Source organism: Sphaerodactylus townsendi, unplaced genomic scaffold (assembly GCF_021028975.2).
Source record: "Sphaerodactylus townsendi isolate TG3544 unplaced genomic scaffold, MPM_Stown_v2.3 scaffold_18, whole genome shotgun sequence".
Taxonomy (NCBI): domain Eukaryota; kingdom Metazoa; phylum Chordata; class Lepidosauria; order Squamata; family Sphaerodactylidae; genus Sphaerodactylus; species Sphaerodactylus townsendi.
The window spans coordinates 2,496,485-2,516,244 of NW_025950341.1; the positions used below are offsets into that span (position 1 = coordinate 2,496,485).

A 19,760-nucleotide genomic window follows, 5' to 3' on the forward strand; every position below is an offset into this window, starting at 1 on the left:
ACCAAGATTTTGATCTTTGCCAAACAATACAAAAAACATAACTGAAGGCGATTAATAAAGTGCCAGTGGAGCAGGTTAACCAATACAAATATATTTGGAATTACATTTTCTTATAACCTCTCATAGTTTACCCACAAAAAAGCTGCTATTGCAGATTGCTACCATCAGTTATTCTGCCCATTGCACGCTGCGCACATGGAAAAGACCACTCCCTTGTCCCAGCAGCACTAAAAATCTTTAACTCTAAGATAGAAGAGCAGTTACTTTGCCGATTACCTATCTGGCTCCAAGCGGTTGTGACTCCTTGAATGCTGTCCAATCCGTTTTCCGTAAAATTGTAGGCCTGCCAAATTATGTAGCTGGCCGTATCGCGGCCCTCTGTTTAGAACTGGGCCAAAATTCACATTAGTTTATAGGGCTTGGTTAGGAGCTTTTAAATTTTGAAATAGCCTGCATTTCTCTGCGCATGATGAGCACTCGCTGATTCACCTACTTTTGTCTGATGCACTCAGGCTAATCCATGGATTTCTCTCCTGATCGAAAAAACAAGATTGAATCACTTGGTATATCTCTCGACTAAAAGCTTTTCCCGCTATCTAGTTCAGAATCCACCACAACTTGTTAAAACAAAAAAAAATTGTTTAGGCGAATGGATTAATTTATTTAGGGCTGCTATGAAAACTTATTCCTGCCTTACATCTTTCAATGCCCCTATATCAAAACAGGATGGCTCCCTATTTGTATTTTTTGACTAATCCAATGCAGAGGAAGAGCCCTCACACTTGCTTTCGCTTCAATGTTTTCCCCTCCGGCTTTGTGAAAATTGGTAGATTTAACAACTTGGGGAAATGAGCGAAAGGGTACGCTAGTAGTGAACAACAAATTGAAACATTAGCACATCAACAGCTTTGCTGCCCTAAAATCTGCTAATATCAGATCAAAATATTCCAACATTCTTTCTAGGATACCTAGTGAAATGGAAGAATCAAGTAGACTTCCTTTTCTTCTGGACAATTCTGACAATGAAACTTGTGAATTGGTTGCACAATTTTTACTGGAGGTGATGCACAATCAATAATTTATATTTTATCTTAAACCTTTGTATTTGTATACCTTTTATCGTAAACCTTTGTATCTGTATACCTTTTATCTCAGGTTTTTTATTGTTATGATTATTGTTATGCCAAATAAAGGCTTATTATTATTATAATACCCCACTGCAAATAAAGAACAACTACAGAATCAGCAATCTTCAAACCAGTTTTGCAATCTTGGATGAGTGGGCAGTATGGCAACAGTTAAGTCAGTGATGTGGAGACTCATAAGTTAAAGTGGGCTTTTTTTAAAAAAAGTACAAACCATACAAACAGTTTATCTGTGTGGCTTACTCAACCAATTTACTAAACCAGGAATGTTGCTGTTGGTAACCCTGGCACAAGAACTGAGGAAACCCTGACACTTACTAATAGCAGGCAAGAACGTCCTCAGGGCTGAAAGTAATGCCCCCCCCCCCCCCCCCCCCGCCGCCCTTGCTTCCCAGCCAACCTATTTTCAATCAACACCTTGTTTAAGATGCAAACTCAGGGGCACATCCACAAGGGCCACAAAAGTGCTTATTGAAAAACAAAAGTCACGACACTTTTTTTTTTGGCAACAATTCTTCCGGTTTCATTCCCAGAGCGTTTTCAACCAAGGCTGTGTTTGTAGATTCGCAGATACGCTATCAATACAGATTATATCATGCAACCTTTAACTCAATTTGCACCAGGAAAGCAAATTCTACAATACAATCTGTATGTTCACACCTTGTGTTAAACATCTTATCAATGGCCTCTACAATGTGTGTATGAAATGTTATTAAAGCAGCCTGATGATATTGGGGGAGGGGGCACGATTGGAGAGGAGAATGTGTTTAGTCAAAGGAATTAAGAAGTCACAAGGATTGGCAGAAAGATTACTGAAATGCACTATGTAAAATGGTTAAAAGTCCTTTAGTTCAAATCTACTGTCATTGCAATTTTCTTTTAAATGTCTACTTATAAGTAAGTGTCAATTGACTGGATGATCTCCCACCCCACCCCCCACACACCCCCAATTTAAAAAGAACAAGACTGTCAAAGAAGAAGAGGAGTTTGGATTTATACCCCACATTTCTTTCCTGTAAGGAGACTTACAAGCTCCTTTCCCCTCCTCTCCCCACCACAGACGATTTGTGAGGTAGGTAGGGCTGAGAGAGCTCCAAAAAACTGTGACTAGCCCAAGATCACCCAGCAGGAATGCAGGAATGCGGAAACACATCCTGGTTCACCGAATAAGCCTCTGCCACTCAGGTGGAGGAGTGGGGAATCAAACCCAGTTCTCCAGATTAGAATCCACCTGCTCTTAACCACTACACCACACTAATTCTCAGGAATTTTGCGTTTGAACAGAGTACGAATTTTCATTCTTTGAGCATTCATGATCTCTCTGTCACAATTTATATTCCACCTTCCCACTGCCAGGTGGGCTCAGAGCAGCTAACAATTAATAAACTACAATAAAAACAATAAGAACAATTTAAAAACACTGTGAATAAATCTAATAAAGTGCAATTTCAAGCTCTAGCCAGTCCCAGATTATAAATAGAGATGGAACGTAAACTGCTGTTGCTTGGAACCGTAAACCTGGGGGAACAACTCTGCCCTACAGGTCCTGTGGAACTGGGAGGCATCTCATAGGGTCCTGGTCTTCACAGGAAGACTGTTCCACCAGACAGGGGCAGAAAGCCCTGGTTGAAAATAATCAAACTGACTTTGAGCCAGGGACCACCAGGTGGTTTTGTGTACCAGAATGTAAGCTCCTTAGAGGGACATAATGGGAGAGGCAATTGTGAAGGTATGAGGACCCCAGACCATTAAAGGCTTTAAAGTTAACACTAGCACCTTGAATTTGACCGGGAAGCCTATCTGGAGCCAATGCAGCTGGCAGAGTAGTGGTATAACATGTATTCTCCAAGGTGTTCTCATAAGGATCCGGACAACTGCATTTCAGACCAACCATCATCACCTAATTGATGGCTTGTCTTTTTGGTTTTGGTTTTTTTTTAATTATTTAGTTTCACTATACATCTTGGAGGTGTTTCAATGTGTTCTCTGCACTTGCACAGATAGTGATCACAGCAACCCATCTATTCTCCTTCAAGGCAATACCAAACTTGTAAGCATCACTTGATTTATTTGATTAATAGATTAGTTTATTAAATATTGTAACTACCCCAACAAGAAGGCAAAGTATCTAGAACTTAGTTAGCTGGAACAACCATATTCAGATATGCATAAAGATAACAGTCTCACAGGTTCCATGTACGTTCTTTGTGAATTATGAGTCCAATGCTATCCATGTTTACTCAGAAGGAGGTTTCATTTTATAGACAATGGAACTATTCCAAATTAAGCGCATACAGGATTGCAGCCTTAATATTTAAGGAACAGTCATTTGTAGTGTCCTTTCATACCACTTCCAACTTTTTGACAATTTGTGATATATAATATAACAACCAACCTTTCAGCAGCTTGAAGCTCCAATGATATTGACAAGCAGACTCAGACCAGAAATTAATTACCTGGGGAAGGATTTCTTTCCCCAGTTCACAGTACAGTTATATAGAACTTCCTAGATTTCAAAGCAGTTCACATTCAGTGCATTTGTAAGAACTGCTAAAAAATAACATACAGTAGGTGAACTTCAGTATGTTCTGGGACAGGTTCTAAGGAGGCTCTTCTCTGACGTAATTTAAGCATGTTAAAATCTTATAGGATTTAGGAATACAAATGGGGGTATCATGAGCCAGCCCTTGGGTACTTATCAGAATCTGAGGACACAGTGCAGCCAGAGTTGGCTGCTCCTGAGGAAGACCAGGTAGCAGAGCCAACTCCCAGCCCTTTCCTGCCTGATGACATATAGGTGGAGGAGCCCGCAGATCCTCTTAGGGAACCCAGTGATGAGCCAGATGTGCATAAGAGGCAAAAGCAGAGGCTGCTACTGCAGAAGCAAAGGAGTGCTCATTTGGCAGCAAGATATGGGAGATTGAAAGTCTCTGCATCTGATGAGGACTAACTCCTTGCAGAATCCCTGCCCATTGAACAAGGCTCTTTTTATCAGCCTTGTTGTGAGCTTGCTTCTGCCTAGTTGCAACAAGTGTGTTACCTGTTGCTGCTGCGTGCCTGGTTCTTCATCGATTCCCAGCTGCTCCTCAGTTCTCCCGTGCCTTGACCTATTGGACAGTGACCTGACTACGCCTTGCCTGACGCCTGCCTTGACCTATTGGACTATGACCTGACCATACTTGTGCTTCCCGCCCATTTAGCCCTGTGGGGTCAGACCCAGCCACACCCCTGCCTGCTAGCAACAAGAGAAAAGCATACCCTTTCTAAATTAGCCATCATTACAACCTGTCTTTCAGTCTGAAATCAGTTTTCATCACTCATCACCATGATGGTGTTCTGTTACCATGTTGCCCTGGCATAGTGGGGGTAAAGATTATTCACAGGTATCCCTGCCCGCGTGCCAGCCTAAAGGGTGATGCTGGCATTGCAGAGATGGGCACCTCATTCTCTGGCAATAGCCAGGTCTACCTACAAGGAACTTCCAGTAATTTTTTTCCTTTCTGTTCTCATGCTCTCAGCTTGCTTGCCATAGCAGCACATTTTCAGCTCCACAGCCAAAGAAGAATGTGTTCTCAACACGATACACTAGCCCTGATGAATGGATACTCATTTCCAGCCACAAGAGGACCCCTGACGACATTGTCTCCCCTGATTATCTTAACCCAGATATTTCCTTTTGTAAGTAACTTCTCTCCTGACACCCCTCAAAAGTGGCTCTTTGTCCTATAAATATCCTACCTTCCAAAGGGCCAATAGCCCAGTGCCATTGACACCTTTCTGTCTTTGTCACTGTGCCCCACATGCTGCTCCCTGGAACCAGATACTGGCCGTTTGGTTCTGAATCCAGGATCTTCATGTTGCGATCAAGTCGTATTACCCATATAGATACATATATATAGATCCATACCCCTTTCTATTCCAAACCTATTTTCCAACCTATTTATATCTTAGGAACTCTTTGTGTCTGTGTTTATTGCGTTGAATCGAGTGCTTTTGAACCACTTATCCCTACAATAAATATTGCCAAATTTGCATTATATTCCTCTCTGTGGATTTTCTTCCAAGAGCTGATCTTTGTATACATTGGTATTAAAGATTCCCTACCCAACCTCTTGCAACATTAATAAGCAGTCTGCTCTGAGCTAGTTTTCCCCCATTACTGAGAGGCTGTGTCTTCATCCTGGGTAACAGTTCGACTGTTAGCCGTGGGTGCAACCAATTCACTTCTCACTGACATCAGCAGCAGCAGCGATGCAGCAGCCTTCTGAGCAGTCAGCTCTAGAAGAGACTAATAATTTGGTTTCCAGGGCCCTTTGGAAGGAACATTTTTCCTGCAAAAGAAATCACATTAACATTTGACTCAGTAATCCAAGGCTGCAGATGGGGGAGGGGAGCTTTCCACTTCTGCACCATCAATTTGTCAGAGGATTCCTTGTTTGGGCCTGAAGCCCTGTTTTGACATAGGAATGAAGTGTTTCCTCTTGAAAACATTACAGGTTTGTCAGAAATGGAAAAAAGAGAGGCTCATTTGTCTTTGGAATGCTAAAAAAAACCCTTTAGACTGCAGCCAGAAGACAGAGATTACTCCTCAAGCTGATCTTAGTTAACACCAAATACTATTAATTTAAAACCAAGTCTCACTATAAAGTATATACAGACAGAACTGCCACCGAATGTTAATTTAGGAGGCTATCCTGTATAATGCAAATTATCAGAATAGGTGGAAACGAAGAGGGAAACATCCCAGCTGCAGCCTCGTGGGGAGGAAGTCAAGACCTGTGCCTTTTTAAAAACTGAAGGACACTTAGTCAGCAATCTTTTAAAAATACATCATAGAAAATCGGCTCTATCAATTCATTTGAAGTCAGACTCTGTAGCTTCACACACTGGCCAGGCCTCAGCTAAAGCAACAATACTGTTAAGTGTGGGGAAACTTTCCCCCCAATAATAGAATTGAAAATACACATCCACCTTTTCTCTTAACAAAGAAATGTACAGCCTTTCAGGCCACATTCTCTCTTCCAGAAGCTTTTGATGTCAAGAAAAGCCAGCATGGCATAGTAGTAGGACTGAATGGTTGTAGGAGATTCAGGTTTGAATCCCTACTCTGCCCTGGAAGCCCACTGGCTTACCTTTGGCTAGTCAGACTTGCAGTCTAACCTTCCTCACAGAGTAGTTGTGAGAATAGAAACTGAGCTAAAAAAATAAGTTAAGATAAAATAAAATAAAAAATAAGCAGCAACAAATGATACAGACACACCCCATCCCAACACAACCTCAAAAATTTTAGTTTTCATTTTGCACTTGATATCCATCTTAACAGATCGATGGTGAGACTGAATCAAAAAGGGCACTGGAAAAGATTTACTGGTGATACTTCCCAGAACAATCTATGGCCCTTTCCGCACGGGCCAAAAACGACGGCCTGGGGGCGGTAAAAACGCCGCCCCCAGGCCGCCGTTCGCACAGGCAGCGCTGCTGCAACACAGCAGCGCCGACCTGACTGCGCTCCCCCTCCCCCAGGGCGGTGTAAGGCCGCCCTAAACAACAACCCTTTAAAGGGGAAAGAGTCTTCCCGGCGGCGCGGTGCGAACCGTGCTGCCGGGAACACGCTGTTTCCCCTTCCCTTTCCCATGTACCTCTCGTGTCGCCGTCCTGCTGGCCTCCTAAGTCCCTCCCTCGCTGTCCTCCAACCCCTGGAGGTCGGAGGGCAGCGTGGGCGGGGCTGAGGAGGCCAGCAGGATGGCGACACGAGAGGTACATGGGAAAGGGAAGGGGGGAAGAGGCGGCTCCATGTGGAGCCGCCTGCCGTCTGCCGGCCTCTCCAGAGGCCGTCCGCATGCCTGCATGCGAACGGCCTCCGCCTCCACGCTGGCGGAATTCCTGCCGGCGTGGAGGCGCCCTTACGGCCGTGCGGAAACAGCCTAAGTTTGTTTCACTTCCACAAAGGATTTAAATTTTCCTCAAACAAGTGAATCCACTTTTATTTTTCCTTTACTTCAGCATGTACCTTGTCCAAGTAGGTACAAGATTTAACATCTCTTGTAGTTACGATGTTCACTGCACATTACGACTTGGTGAACTACTTGCTACAATGGTGCATAGTGACACTCGTTTCCCGCTCAACAACTGCAGATGGATGTTTCAGCATGACAAAAATGCCCAATTACAGAATACAGCCCAGCACTTAGGGCCCAAGCATACATACAGCATATCAGGAGGAGGCCCTGACTCCCAAATAGCTACAAAGCGGAGAGAGATGAAGGCACAGTTTCTAGTGGAGAAGCAACAAATGTGAGAAATGGTACTCAACCATGCATATCTTGACTTAATAATGACCTCGCTTAATAATTACCTTGCTGCAAGAGCAGGAGAGCTGTCCATCCCTAAAGAAAGAAGCCTTTTGCTTAGAGGCAATGGTCATCAACCTCCAAAGAACAAAGGAAGACAATGGTCTCATCCTGCTCCAAAAGCACCTTTGTTTTTATTACACAAAAATACTGATGTTGAACCGTGCCATCAAGAATTGCCATTATATTATCCTGGCATTAAGAGATCAGTCCTGAACACAGATACAGTCTTAGAAGATGGACAACTCCTAAGAATGTAATGGTTGGGACATGTGCATCCCAAGACTCAAAAGCTCCTTTAGTTATACAGTATGGTTTAAAAACAGGGGGAGAGTCAAATTTATAACATGGCATTGCCATTTCTGCTTGTACAAGGTTCCTAAGTTAATGTACAAGTTGCAAAAAGGGATTTGCTGAAAGAAATTTGGTGAAACCCACTATTCTAGCAGAATGGGCCAAATCTTCATCAGAAGCACACATTTCAGAGATCACACAGCTGGTCACAGGATCTCTCAACAACTGCTTCCTTGGTTTTTAATGCAAAGCTTCTTATGCAGTTTATAAATCTTCCTCTGATCCCCAAAGTGTTGCATTAGCCCTTTAACAGACACAGATTATATATTTCTGGCAGAAATCACGATTACAGTCGCTGATGCTGCCCTTTGGCATGCCAAAATCCATGTGCAGCTTTTACTTTAGCTAAAAGTTTCTGTCTCTGGTACAAAACTCCAAATATTAAGTAAGATTTAGAAAATGTGTCCCTGCTCACCAAGTCAAGTTGCATAACCACTTAGAACCCTTGTACAATATTCTGGGATAAAATTCCTCTCTCAGTGCAATTCTTTTGGTAAAATGAATAGAAAAGTAGCTCTACAATTCTGTCCTTTTAGGAACACTGTTACTTGTACATGAACAAACACCATCTCCCAAAGCATAGTCACTTACTATTTACAGGTTTATCTCTGCTCCTAAAAAGCCATAAGAAATATTCAACAACCCCACTAAAATCAATGATTTTCCTACTGGGTTGCTTTTTTGTCCCGGCAAGTGTAAATGATCTAGAGAGGCAATGCAGTGAACTGTTACAGCTGTCTGTAGGTTAACACAAACAGCAGGCTTCACGGGAGAGCATTTATCTCACTATAGAAAATGGCTTTGATCCAGTGGGGGATTTCCACGATCCAGAGATTTGAAATGGCCTCCCTATCCCCCTGCTGCTGATCAATTCCCCCTTCATACTGGAATAACATGAGGGGCATTTGGGACTGCAGAGGAACATGGGACATGGAAGGGAGAATTGAAGAAGTCCCATTCCACTGATGGAAATTTCTTCCATCAGTAAAAATTACCACTGAATTCAAGCCAATATATTCAAGAAGAAGAAGAAGAAGAGTTTAGATTTATACCCCACCTTTCTCTGCTGTAAAGAGAATCAAGGTGGCTTACAAACTCCTTTCCTTTCCTCTCCCCACAACAGACACCTTGTGAGGTAGGTGGGGCTGAGAGAGTTCCGAAGAACTGTGACTAGCCCAAGGTCACCCAGCAGGAATGCAGGAGTGCCAAAACACATTTGGTTCACCAGATAAGCCTCTGCCACTCAGGTGAAGGAGTGGGGAATCAGACCCGATTCTCCAGATTAAAATTTACCTGCTCTTAACCACTTTACCACGCTGGCTCTCTAAAGAGGGAAGTGGAGAGCCAAATATCAAAAAAGTTTGTGATCACTAATAATAGAGCTTTTTCTTCACAGTTTATGTTGGGTTTCTAACATCTTTGATTCAAATTTTGAATACTATAAGACACTCACTTCTGCAGACACACACATAAGTCTGCTTAGTGCATTTTGAAATTTGGCTTGACATCGTAATTTTTTGTCAAGTCATAGCTGACATGGCTACCCCATTGGGTTTTCTAGGCAAGAAAAGTTTACCTTGCCTTCCTCTGTGTCATGGCCCTGGTTTTCTTTGAAGGTCCCATCCAAATACTTGTCAGGGCAGAAGCTGGGTGTGTGTTACTGGCCCAAGGTCACCCAGCAAGTTTCCATAGAGTGGGGATTCAAACCTGGGTTTACCAGATCCTATTGCAACAACTATTCAGGGGTAGGGAACCTGCGGCTCTCCAGATGTTCAGGAACTACAATTCCCATCAGCCCCTACCAGCATGGCCAATTGGCCATGCTGACAGAGGCTGATGGGAATTGTAGTTCCTGAACATCTGGAGAGCCGCAGGTTCTTGGGGGGGCGGGGGGCGTTGGGGGGGCGGGGGATGTGGGGGGGGGGGGGTGGGGGGGGGGGGGGGGGGGGGGGGGGGGGGGTGGGGGGGGGGGGGGGGGGGGGGGGGGGGGGGTGGGGGGGGGGGGGGTTGTGGGGGCGGGGGGGTGGTGGGGGGGGGGGGGTGGGGGGGGGGGGGGGTGGGGGGGGGGGGGGGTTGGGGGGGGGGGGGGGGGGGGGGGGGGGGGGCTGGGGAGGGGGGGGGGGGGGGGGGGGGGGGGGGGGGGGGGGGCCCCGGGCTCGGCGGGGGGGGGGGCGGGGGGGGGGGGGGGCGGGGGGGGGGGGGGCGTGGGGGGCGGGGGGGGGGGGGGGGGGGGGGGGCGGGGGGGGGGGGGGGGGGGGGGGGGGGGGGGGGGGGGGGGGGGGGGGTCAGGAACTACAATTCCCATCAGCCCCTACCAGCATGGCCAATTGGCCATGCTGACAGAGGCTGATGGGAATTGTAGTTCCTGAACATCTGGAGAGCCGCAGGTTCCCTACCCCTGAACTATGTAGAAGAGATGAAAGGATGGTACTGATTCCTTCCAATAAGAACCTCTTGAAGAAGAGCCTACAGTTTTAGAAAGTGAAGTAAAAGCTGCACTGAGAGCAGTTGGAAGAAACAAATCACTGGGAACAGATGGGATATCAACAGAGCTATTTCAAACCACAGTAACCGAGTTCATCAAAATCTTGACAGAATATGCCAACAAATATGGGGGGTGGGGGGAAAAAGTGGCCTACAGACTGGAAAAGGTCAGTTTACATTCCAGTACCCAAAAAAAGGAGACATCAAAGATTGCAGCAACTATCAGCCCATCAGATTAATTTCTCACATGAGCAAAGGACTGCTCAAAATCTTACATGAAGACTGTTACCACATATGGAACCAGAAACGTCTGGTGATCAAGCTGGGTTCAGAAAAGGAAAGCCCTATAGATCATGTTACAAATTTATGTTGGTTACTGAAGAATATGAGAGAATTTTAAAAAAATCAGCTTGTGTTTCAAGGAAAGCAAAGCTTTTGACTGTGTGGATCATGAAAAACTATGGCTTGTTCTATAGGAAAATAAGTATGTCATAGCATCTGATTGGTTTGATGCACAACCTGTACTCTGGACAAGATGTTACTGTTAGGACAGACTATGGAGAAAAAGAATTTTTTCCAGTCAGAAAGTGTTAGGCATGGGCGTATTTTATCTCTCTAACTCTTCCAACTGTATGCAGAACACATCATCAGAAAAGATGGATGAGATTTAGATTATGAGATATCCCAATGATGCTACATTACTGGCAGAAAACAGTAAAGACTTGAAATGACTACAGCTGAAAGCTAAAGGAGAAAGTGCCAAAGCAGGACTACAGCTGAACATCAAGAAGACAAAAGCAATGACTACCGGAGAACTACTCAGCTTTAACGTGAACAATTAGGAAATTGAAATTGTTGAAGACTTCCTTATCCTTGGTTCCATCATCAACCAAAAGGGAGACTGAAGCCAAGAAATCAGAAGGAGACTGAGACTCGGAAGGGCAGCCATCAAGGAGCTAGAAAAGATTCTTGTCCAAGGAACTGTTACTGGCAACCAAGATCAAGCTAATTAATGCCATGGTATTCCCTATTACTATGGTTGAGTATGAAAGCTGGACAATAAAGAAAGCTGACAGGAAGAAAATACATTTCTTTGAAATGTTGTGTTGGAAGGAGTGTTACAGATACCGTGGACCACCAAAAAGCAACAACAAATAAATGGGTTCCAGATCTGATCAAGCCTGAACTGTTCCTAGAAACTAAAATGACCAAACTGAGCCTGTCGTATTTTGGTCACATACTGAAAAGACCAGAGTCACCTGAAAAGACAATAATGTTAGAAAAAATGGAAGGCAACAGGAAAACAGGAAGGCCCAACGTGAGACTGACTATAAGGGAGCCACAGTTTGCAAGATCTTAGCAAGGCTGTTCATGATAGGATGTTTTGGAGGACATTGATTTACTGAGTCACCGTAAGTCAGAAATGACTTGACAGCAGTTCACACAAACAAACACACATGCTCACAGTCTGACATCTTAACCAGCACGCCACGTTGGCTCATAGAGAATATAGCCCAACCATAATTGGTGTATATGTTTAACATGTACATTGGCATGGTGAGGCAGTTAAGAGTGGTGGATGCTAGTCTGGTGAATCAGGTTTGTTTCCCCACTCCTACACATGAAGCTTGCTGGGTGACCTCAGGCTAGTCACAGTTCTCTCCAAACTCTCTCAGCCCCACCTATTTCACATGGTGTCTGTTATAGGAAAGGGCAGGCAATAAACCTGAAAGGTAGAGCAATTCCATTTTACAAGCTTTGCCCTGTTTACAGTTTATTGTTTGCAACCCACTATGTCCAAGGGGGCATTTCATAGCACAAGCTCAATTTAGTTTTATTTATTTACATTAACCACAGACCATTACAAATTCCTTCAAGAGATGGAAGTTTAAAATACATTTTTAGAAAATCACTAAAATACAATGCCATTACATCAGCTGGTCTCCAGCACAAGAACTTATCTGCCAGAAGGTTACTTGGGAGTTTCAAAGTTACTTTAGCAAATAATACCATGTGATATGTTATGCTGTATGTTATGAACATATCTATGCCAACAAGATAGCAGATTTTCTAGTTAACTTTACATTCTAATAATTTGCTAATAAGAATTCCTTGAGACTTTCACCCAGACCTTCTGCACAAGGGACATGGAACTTTTAACATATTTGATCCACTATTTTGTCCCAGGCCAATTCACAAAACTGTTAGAAGAAGATCTAACAGAAGAAGATCATAATATTCCGTTTCACATAAAGATGTTAGTTTGATCAGTTGAGCTGAAAAAAAATAATCTCATACGAATGTGAGAATTATGATTCATTTTTACACATTGCCTTTGTCAAAACCATCACTGTGCATTACCGAACATGGTACTTTGATACAAGAGCTTTTATGACAAAATGTATTTGTATTTTCAAATGGTTGGGTGGAGCAGAGCTAGGTAGGTGCCAGGCAGAGCATTATACAACAAAGAAGGTCTGGCATGCTTTGTTCTGTGGCGGAGGAATATATGATCTACTAACATTTTATGTGAAATAGGATACAGTAGAGTAATTCTCATCCAAGTCCAAAGCCTTGGATGAATTTTCAAGGTTAAAATGAGAGGAAAGCAATATGCTTTAAGAACATTATTTGCTTTATCTTTTTATACTTCAACAGCACCCATGTTGATTAGCTTGAAAATAAATTTTCCTATGCCAGTCAATTTCTGCCTTTGACATATATACCTAGTGTCCATAATCTCAATCACAACGATATTGCATAACATCTCACAGCTGACCAGAGACGGGGATGGTCCTTGGGCATAATCACACTGCCCGAAACACAGGCAGAGAAAGCACTTTGATCTTGCCCTCCATAAAGGGCATAGTTGCAGTGGCTGCACCTTTTAACATCATCCATAAGGACACAGCCATGCTGCAAAACTCTGGTGGCTTTTCCGCAAGCTAGTGTAACCCTGTCCCAATTTTTCATTGGCCTTTTAATTACACAAAGTAGCCAATGGCAGGAAGCTCTACTGGCACACAATCAGACAAGGCCAGGATAGCATTACAGGATGTCACCTTTCCCAGGCGTTGCAAACTCCATTTCCTATACAGAATGGCAAAGACTTCCTTGAACCCCTTTCCCCACAACACAAAAAGACATGGACATTACATGCCCTAAATACTACTACTGGAATCTTAAATACAAGACCTGGGAGCGACATCAACACAATGTCACTGCAATATGAGTTTTGTCCTTCATGCACAGAAGGGCTATAACATTGCTTCGCTCAGAAACAATTATGATACAATATTTTAAGAGCTTTTTTGAAAGCTTCACATACATTATCTCAGTCACTGCTCCAGCAGCCCTGTGAAATAGGCCAATGATTGTTAGCCATTCACACTGCTTGAGAAGCCTCATTCTAGATATCCTACTACAATATGTTTACCACATTTCCTGCTCCTTCCAACAACAGAAGTCTCAACTGAGGCAAAGCTGGAAAGGAGGCATAGAAGCCAGGCTCTAAAAGAGAAGAGGGAGGTCAGAAGAGGAAATGGAGAAAAGACAATGGACCAAAAGGAGTAACTTATCTAGCAAACGAAGAGAGGTAGAACACTAAATGGTCACTGATCCAAAATATCCAGCCAAACATTTGGCCCAGAAGGCTCTGGTATAATTCGTTACTGTCACCTATTACAGATGTTTATTTCTGTGAAGCTGTGTGACCTGTTAGCACATCTGAACTGCATGAGGCTGTCAGCACCAACCAGTCCTCCTGTTTTGACAGGCGGATTTAAAGAAGGTGCTCTGTTTTTGGCAAAGCCCATTTGCATCGGAGCCCTCGTTTCAAAGAGTCAAAAGCAACAAAAGGAAAGTTTCAGCACAATTGGCCCACTGCTTCTGTTGCAGAACTCTGTATGTTGCAAGATGGCACACAGCAGCAGATGCCATCCAATGAGAGCCAAACTCCAGCATATGTTGCAAGACATAAATTGAAGAAGAATGGGTTTCAGCCACCAAACCTTATTGCACAATAAAAACACACACCCTGCTGTGCTTTGCTGCAGCTATAACATGGGCTATTAAGCCAGGAACATAACATGGATTTTCAAAACAAATAATTGTACAGAGAAAAACAAAAAGTCATAATCTTCGTGTCACGTTGCCCAGCAGCCAGCTATTCAGACAGTGGGCAACATACCTGTAAATTACAACTTCTAGCAATACCAGGGCTTAAATTGTCTTCCCTGCCAGCCCCATGACAGAGACCCAGCTCTTGACTACTCACCCATGCCAGCAAGCTTTTGCAGAAAACTAATCACAGTAATTAGCAACACCTCCCAAGGAGCGTACCCTCCAACAGGCAGAGTCCAAGAAAGAATGTGTCACCTCTATTGATATGACTATTAAAATTGTGTTGCCATTAAATATTTTTAAAAGATAAAAAGCAATGTAGCATGCAAGCACTGATGAAAGCCATTACTTGCATAAGGCAAGTTGAAGGATCCAAGACTACATTGATTTGTGTATGTTTGGGGAGGGTGTGGGTAGAATTTGGACATACACTAAACTTCTATTAGTAATTAGCTCTATTATGTATACAGAAAGAGACATCTAGACACTCACTTCTGGCATTCAGTATTGCTAAAGACCATGAGGTGGTTTGTTTACAAAGAAATATCAATCATGACAACCTAGTAGGGCTGCAAGGAAATCTGATATTGCCTTCAAAAGCGAGTTTGTAAACAGTACCTGGTCAAATTGCCAGCAGCAAGAGAGAATCATCCTCCAGACAACAAATTAAAGTATCATAATAAAATGTGGAGGGTTTCTGTCGCCCCCATTTCTGGCTGCAGTTTACTAATATACCAGTTTTAATATTTTTGTAGTAGTCACTTTCAGGGTACTCTTGAAAACAATTCAGCACAAAAATGCTGTTGCATATGATCTTAGCCAAGAGGCTGAGAAACGATTGTTCCAGCAGCTGTCAATTGCATGGAAAGTATCTCTGTACATGTTGGTTATATAATTATGTATATGAACATATTTTTAAGATTCAGATCCAAGAGGCGATCAGTAAGATAAGCACAGAGAATCCCTGTCTATCATTACTAGGGACAAAATAAAAATCCATTGCCTTCTCTCAGCTACAAGATTAGAAATTGCTAGGAAATGGAAAACAACCACAAGACTTTGTGCTGAATTCTGTCACAACATAATGTGGATTGAAATATTGATGGATGAGTTAACTTTTCATTTGTGAAGCATTACGCTCACCATCTGATGAATTCAGTAAAAACCGGTCAGCATGTTCTACCCTCGTTAATGAAAATCCTGATAGCGTCAGACCTTTTTCAGAAGGTGAATTATTTTTGTGCATACAATATTGCTCATTCAGTGGAAATGTCAAACCCGCCCCGCACCCTGTTTCTAAATTTATACTATGCATACATGTTCAGTGTTGAAGTTTCAATTATTTTGTTTATTGTTTTATATGCGATAATTACTTCTATTAGTGATAAACTTTCTTTGTGATAAACTGTGTCTTACTTATTTCCATTTTGGCAGTTATCTTTGCTTATTCTTCAACTATCTGGAAAATTCTTAATTTTTTAAAGATTTGGATGGCCTCAACAAAAAGAAAGTGACTGGGGGAGAGAATGAGGCCTGTCTAAAAATAATGCAGGGGTCCGAGAAAGGACAGGGGCAGCTCTATAACATCAATGCTAGGAATATAGAAATGCTTTCAAAATGACAAGAAAATAACTAGGCTGGCTGGTCAGCACTGGGCCAAAATGCTTTAGGGAGGTTGTAAAATCACCTCTTTAGGAGAGTTTTTAAAAATGGTTGGACAAACATTTGCAGAGGAAGATTTAAACATAAGCCTCAGAGGCCAAGTAATCAATCCTTCTCTTTCCCACTTTGAAGGACTGGGCAACACATGCAAGTAACAAACCACCTGATTTTTTTAATGCTCCATGATATATATCGAGCAGTATATAAATTTAATCTATATATATAAAAAGCAAACAGTGACTTTGTTAGTCACTCCCTAACGCCGAAACGGCTGGACGGATCGCCCCCAAATTTTCACATGACATTCCTCCCTGTTGCGGGCAGGTAATTGGACCTTCAAATCGCCGAAAGTCCATACCTGAGCCAGGTAAAATGTCTTTTTCCTGGCGCACCAGGCCATGAAGCTGCCTCTGTTTCACTGTCACCCTTAGAATGTTCGTGCAGCCTGTCTGTGGCCTGAGGGCTTGGTATGAGGGCTTAAAATGTTCACGCAGATGGACAGAGATGAGCATTGAAAACAGTAAATAGGTAACACTGTTAGGTAATACGACTGGAAGTGAAACACATATACACTTTGCCGTGTAAGACACCAGGTGGGGTTTCCCCCCCTCACATGCAGGTAACTTTCACTCTCTGTGCCTCACCCACTGCTAGCACATAACACACATACTTTCATACACATCCAGTTCATCTTCACACACCTCACTCTGCCCTCCCGCACATCCAACCACCACTTACCCACTTCCTCACCCATATTCACCACAGCTCTCTTTTACTAAAAGCGAGCTGGAGTTTGCCTTTTTTTTCTAAGAAAATCCACGGGCTGGGGGCGAGCCACCACTACTGGCTCCGCTTCTTTTGCACATGGCCCTTTAAGAACCCAGAGAGCTGGCCTCGATCTGAGCGCCTCACCACCCTGCCTCTGCTGCCTGACTGGGATAGCCTCCTTGCCCCAGTTCTGCCTTACCCAAGCCAGGACTGTGCGTGTCAACCAGCCTCATGGACAGCGGGATTCGCACTCTGGACAGTTCTGTTGTGGAATGGAAAGGGTTACCTTATACTAAAAAAACAAGACACCACCATATAACAATGTGAATTGAAAAGGGAAAGAGGGATTCCATTTGACCACCCCAAAGGCTATGCTGCGGATCATTGGACCTGCATGGACATCTATGTGGGTTGCGGACTGTGATGAGAAGGAAAACTGCACAGCAACGCGTGGCCGGGCCCCGCTAGTTATAAATAAAACTGCATCTGCAATCCGATTCAACTATCAGAAACAGCATTTGAAGAGATGCCAGGGTCAATAACACAACATTCTGACTGGGTGTCCAATTTGTTACACCTTGTTTATACCACTACACTAGAATCATCCAAAAATGAACATACATCCATAAGCTAGTTCTAAAATCCCAGCACACAAGGAGGGATGGGTGGGTGCTTGAACAGAAAGACTGCATCGCCCTCTAAAGCCAACAGAACCAACCCCTGGCGCAGCAGACTCTATTTAAAAACAACAGCACTGAGATATACATCAAGTCAGCTTTTGCATCAGGCCAACAAAAATCCACTCTTCGCAGCCTACAACACCCTGCCAGGTATTCCTGATGACGCTTCCAGGCCCAGTCTGCTTAATACAGAAGAGACAAGCCTAACTTCTGATGATGCTGATCCGATTCTGTAAACAAACAGGAAGCCCTCCTCCCGCCTCTTGAAGAGAGAGGGTAAAAATCCCTCCTTGCACTGTGTATCTGGCTAAGCACAGCCTGACATCTACAGTTAAGTCAGGGACGGTGTAAATGCTGGCTGACTCTCAGACACTGCGTGGAGAAATGCATTTGCTGGTGCGGAAAAGGCGGCAGAGGCAGGATCTCAAGACTTACAGAAGTTCTTTCCAGTCAGTTCATTATTCCCAAAGGAAAACCTGCAGCCAATTGTTTGGCATGGTCACAAGCAGCAGGCACAAGGCTGTCAACTCTTAGCAAATCTGGTGCTCCCCTTCGCTGAGACCAAAGCCTTCCACGACTGGTCTGGAATATTCCAATTAATTCGGTTTTTCCAAGGTGATGCCAAATGCGGGAGACGATTTTTCCCCACACAGGGCACAACACTACGCCGAATGCAAAACAACCCCCACCCCCCACCCTAATCCCTCCCCTCCTCTATTCCTCTGCTGCTGCACCTCTAGAACAAACCAGACAGCTGCCCTTTTGCCAAACCCAGAAGCCAAATCGGCGCCAGCCCTCCAGCACTGTGTGGTCCACTCAGCCGGAGCCATCACCAACGCACCAAAAGGCGAAAGGGGCTTCATAACTGAAGGGGGGGGGGGAGAGGAGCGAGGGGATCAAACCCCGGAGGGCCCCACTCAACTGCAAGCATATCGCCCCCCCCCCCCGCCCAAAAAAGCAGGAAAGGCAAGCAAGCCCCTGGAAACTTGGGGGGGGGGGGGGGGGGGCTCGCGTGGCTCCAGCCGCCTCTGCAAAAAAGCTCAGCTGCAAAAGGCAAGCCAAGTGCAGGCCTCCTCGGGGCTGGAGGAGGCAGCATCTCTGCCCTGCACCCCCCTCCCTCCTTCTTCAAACCCCCCCCCCCTTCGTTAGGCCGTTTTTTTGGTGGGGGATGCACACGGCTGCACACTCACCGCAGCACCTACCGCTGTCTGGCTTGGCCCCCCCGGCAGGGCGGCTGCGCTCCAGCCCCGCGCGCTCTGGGTCAGCTCCTGGCGCGGAAAGGAAAGGCAGGCAGGGAGGGAGAGGTCGTGTGAATCGACGCGGACGCGTGAAGGAGCAGGACCTGGAAGCGCGGAGCTCTGCCCCTTCTGCCTGCCGAGCCCCAACGAGTCAACGCGGCCAGGCGTCGGGCGGCCTCTCCGGGGAGTGAGAGGCGGGACTGCGCCGAGGAAGGGGCGGGACGCGCTCTGGCGTTTGGACGGCGAAAGAAATACAGGGGAGGGGGCCAGAAAAGCACTCGGGTTGTCGACGCGGCATCCTCACGTTGCAATGGAGCATGCGTGTCTACTTGACAAGAGACCCCGCGAGGCTTCTTTCCACGGAAGCGCCTCCGGAACCAAACTCCACCGTCTGGCGCGGGAGAAAAATAACCCGGGACTGCAACGCGCCAAGCTGTCCCAAGATTGGGCGACCGGCTTCTGATGGCAGCAGCTCTTGACTGTTTTTCATGAGGCGAGGACAGGGGAGGTATAGGGGGCCCTGTCCCAGAATCACTACGACTTGCCCCTGGGTGTGACTCCAGCACTGTAAAGCTGTCAGTTATGAGAAGGGTTGGTGTTGGGTCTCGAACCTTGAATCAATAAACGAACTTTGGGTTGTTAATCAGTAGCGTTTATTGGAAGGCAAAGAAGAACCCAGCTTGCTAAAGCCAGTTCTGGCGAACCTGACTTTTGCTATCCCCTTTATTCTGATGTTAGTCCCTCCTCCAGTGGTGGGAGTCAAATAATTTAACAACCGGTTCTGGTGGTGGGATTTAAATAATTTAATAACTGTTTGTTTACAAGCACCGTTTTAGCAACCGTTTCTGCCGAAGTGGTGTGAACCTACTGAATCCCATCACTGTCCTCCTCCCATTTCCCCCAAAAATGTGAGAAAGAGTTACTTCAGAGCCAAGGCGCCCCAAGGTCGGTGGCAGA

The 19,760-nt window shown here is 44.8% G+C and overlaps 1 protein-coding gene across 5 annotated transcripts in view; it reads right to left on the reverse strand.

The window, feature by feature from the left end:
* The window catches only part of CUNH1orf21 (chromosome unknown C1orf21 homolog), a 175,882-nt gene extending 156,872 nt beyond the window's left edge, over window positions 1-19,010 (reverse strand). For 2 of the 5 annotated variants that reach the window (XM_048482511.1, XM_048482507.1), the window contains exon 1: window positions 18,768-19,010. The gene's annotated coding sequence lies outside the window, so the exon portion shown is untranslated. Of the gene's footprint in view, window positions 1-18,000; window positions 18,138-18,755 lie in introns of those variants that run through there. The other 3 variants (XM_048482509.1, XM_048482506.1, XM_048482510.1) reach the window with 2 other exon arrangements.
* Between the last annotated feature and the right edge of the window lie 750 nt (window positions 19,011-19,760).